Source organism: Mus musculus, chromosome 3 (assembly GCF_000001635.26).
Source record: "Mus musculus strain C57BL/6J chromosome 3, GRCm38.p6 C57BL/6J".
Classification (NCBI taxonomy): Eukaryota; Metazoa; Chordata; class Mammalia; order Rodentia; family Muridae; genus Mus; species Mus musculus.
Genome location: NC_000069.6, coordinates 38,365,478 through 38,369,304, shown reverse-complemented (window position 1 = coordinate 38,369,304; position 3,827 = coordinate 38,365,478). Strand labels below are relative to the sequence as shown.

At 43.3% G+C, this 3,827-nt stretch overlaps 1 long non-coding RNA gene across 1 annotated transcript; it reads left to right on the top strand.

Annotated features, from left to right (window-relative positions):
* The first annotated feature begins 423 nt into the window (after window positions 1-423).
* Gm42213 lies at window positions 424-3,153 on the top strand. The gene is made up of 3 exons (XR_880787.1): window positions 424-533; window positions 862-973; window positions 3,114-3,153. It is a non-coding gene; the product is annotated as a predicted gene, 42213 (long non-coding RNA).
* The last annotated feature ends 674 nt before the right edge of the window (window positions 3,154-3,827 follow it).

The window sequence follows — 3,827 nt, the reverse complement described above, 5'->3', positions numbered from 1 at the left end:
TGAATGCATGGCCCATGGCACTATTAGGAGGAGTGGCCTTGTCAGAGTATGTGTGAGAGTTGAAGGAAGTATGCCACTGTGCCAGGGAGCTTTTAGTTCCACCCAGTGTGGAATCAGAGTCTCCTCCTAGTAGAACTCCTGGCTCCTCTAGCACCATGTTGGTCTGCATGCTGCCTTTCTTCCTGTCATGATAATAATAGACTAAATCTATGAAACTATAAACCAGCTCCAATGAAATGTTTGCCTTTGCAACAGACACCTTGGTCGTGCTGTTTCTTTACAGCAACAGAACCATATAGAAAACCTCAGATCCTTGTATCCTAGACCCTGTCTTAGTGTCTGACAAAATGTTGTGCTTCCAAGGCTTATCCGGGAGCCCCATGGAGCGTGTGAGCTCCATTAGCTGCAGAGGAGGAGCCACTCAACACGGGAAATGCAAATAATCTTGAACTCTGGGGAAAAGGATCCGCAGCATGGTGGCCTGCCCTAAGCCCTCAAGCTTCTTCCTTTCTTCGTGATGAAGTCTAAATGAGGTAGGAGTTTTGGAGGTGACTGGGTCATGAAAACAGTGAAGTCAGTGCTCTCGAAAAGACTCCAGATAGACCCCAGAGGTGTCTTCTGCCCTGTCTCCTCTGTGTGTGTTCAGTGGCATGCGAGCATGTTAGGAAAAGAGTCCTGACTGTGAGTCTAATGTCTCCTTGATCTTAGACAGGTATGAAACTGCGAGGAGTTGTGTACATTTCTTTTGTTTGGACATTGCCTTGTCCAGAGTATTTGGGTACAGTAGTCCAAATGAACTTGGATGAGATACTGTTATTTGTTTGTTTGTTTGTTCATTTGGTTTTTTTTTTTCCCATATAGGGTCTCACTCTGTGGTCCAGGCTGTTGCGGAACTCAGTATGGAGCTGAAGCCAACCTTAAACTCACAGCATTCCTTCTGCCTCCGTGTCCTGATTGTTGGGATTACACACGTGTGAGTGATCCTGCACAGACCGGCTGGCTTTTAGACAACAGGAAATCGTAAATCTATTTCTTTAGGGTGTCATAATACCTCTACATGGTATCTCTGATATCAAGGTTATGCTTGGGAAACTGAGGCTTACGATGGCTGTGTTCATTCTGACCAGCATCATCGGGCTGGTGAGCCGGATGCCAAGCCTGAGCCTTCCCCACCAGCCAGGCTGTCCAGGCGAAGTCACCCCTTTCCTTCTCCCAATCGCATTGTCAAATAGATTAGAGTTTTGTGAAGATTTAGGACTTCTTATTCATCAGAGTAGTTGTTCAGCTGTTACTGGGATTAAAGTAGTTATATCCTTATAAACTGAAGGTGACACTTTTCAATGTAGGCAGGATTTTACATTTGCTAACAGTCATATTTAATATGTATATACTTATATTTTAAAGACCATTTCATCTTCTTATGACCCTTTGGACATTGGAGTTGATATTGGAAATAAGCAATCATTTATTCATAGATTTAAAAAACCACAACTTTTGTTGACTCTGAGTTTTGTATGATATACCCCAGTCCCATCATCTCCCTGTCCCCTCATTCTGCTCATTGTCCTTGCAACCTCCCCCTCCAAAATAAAACACACACACACACACACACACACACACACACACACACACACACACACACACAACAACAACAACAACAACAACAACAAACAAAGCATAGAAAAAAATCTCACTGTGGAAGCTGTAGCGTGTCACTGTGTATCCCACAGTACCTCTCCTTGTCCACACATCTTCACCTGCAAATGTTCTTTGCAATGAGTCATTGGTTTGGTTTGAAATCCCTGGCTTTTGTGACACCATTAGTATAGGATTCTCACTGGGCTTCCTCCCAGATATTCTATTGTTACCTTGTGCCATGGAGATCTTCTAGGTTTGGATCAGCAGAACTGGCCCTTTTATGAGTCCCAACCATTTGCAGATTGTATAGATTTGGAGTGGGCTAACTCAAAGCCCTGGATCTGGGCCTGGGTGGTAGCTGAGTTCATCAGTGCAATGGTACTCCCTAATCTGCATCACCAGGTTGAGTTTTCCAGCCCTGCCTTGGCTAGCTCACCCAGTGCTTCCATCAGCAGGAGGCAGGGTCAGCTCTCCTATTCCCTTGGGTCCTGCTCAACCACAGCCATGCTTCCAGAACCAGCCCCACCGTGCTGCCCAGTCAAGGCATGGGCCCATTTTCCCAAGTGCTGCAGCCATCCAGGGGCTGGGCCACCTGTTCCTCTCTTACACCCTCAGGACCTGCTCATCTGTATTCCCTCTACCGGGCGAGCTCTACTGTGCTGCCACAGGGAATGAAAGGAGAGCACACACCCATGCTACCTCATGGGCAGGGCCAGCCCAGCCCAATATGCATGCATTTTGAGATGGGGTTCTTACTTTATAGCTGCCCTGTTTCTTACTTGTAGTCTTAGACTCACAGAAAGCATCCTGACTCTGTGACTGTGATGTGATTGAGTGTCTAGGTGACCGGCTTGAGCCAATCACCTGACTCTAATATTTACACTGTGTATACAGTGTTGTATATGTGTTGAGGGTGTCTAACCTTTGAACAGTGCATCACCACAACCTTGTGACCCACAAAGTTCATGTTCAAGAACCACTTTCTTAATTTACAAGAAAAGTCATTGAAAAAAAAATCTGATAACGTTCTAAATAGTTTAAACAGTTTGTGTTGGGTGCACTCAGTCTGTTGGCTGATGCTTAGTCATGTCTATTCCAGGTTCCTTTCCAAGCAATAATTTGTTAGGCATTACAGAAGCCACGGGAGGTAACTGTTGTCACATTTCCATCTTCATAAGGAAACAACTTAGGACTCTGAGATTGGGGAGAATTGTTGATAGAAATATCAGCGTTAAACACATGAGGTCTGGATTCTGTCCACAGCCTCTTAATGTCTACATTATGCAGCAACACTACCTTATTTCTTTAATATTACACTTAGATCATTTGAGTCCTTTTTTTTTGCATTTGTGTATGTGTATTCCTGTGTGTATAAACACGTATGTGTATGTTGGGTGGAGCTGTGAGTTGATGTTGAATATCTTCCTATGCTGCCTTCCACTTCATTCTGTTTGCCACTGTTTTTGACTAAACAGGTTGTGCAGCAAGTCCAGGAGATTATCATGTCTCCAGTCCTCAACGGGATATCTGATGTGTATCACTAAGCCAGCTTTTTACATGGCTGCTGGGATCAAACTCAGGTCCTGTACTTGTGCAACAAGCACCATACCCACTGAGCCATCTTCTCTGCCTATTTTTCACAGGTTGGAAATATTTTCATTTCAAACTTAGTTGGTGCTAACTGCATAGTCAGTTGTTTTGTACGTCGTAAAAGGCACACCTACCCTTGCTATTTTCATCCCAAAGCTTACAACTTTGCTCATGAATGAAAGATAAAATTGACATTAGCTAGATTATACAGATTTTGTCATAGTCTTTCAAATGTACAAACACATTCTGGCCTTGAAGATTGTGTAGTGTTGCATTCAGAACGGTGTTTCTCAAACATCCTCATGCTGTGACCCTTTAATAAAGTTCTTCATGCTGTGGTGACCCCCAACCATAAAATTATCTTTATTGTTCTTTATAACTGTAATTTTAACTGAATAGTAATGTAAACATCTGTGTTTTCCAATAGTCTTAGGCAACCCTGTGAAAGGGTCATTTGACCCACAAGGAGGTTATGACTCAAAGGTTGAGAACCACTGATTGAGAATAAAATATTACAGATGGAGTTAATTATAAAATTCCTTTGAAGGGTTGGTGGAATAGGTCAGTAGTTTAGTGTTTCTTAGAAAGCACAATAGGCT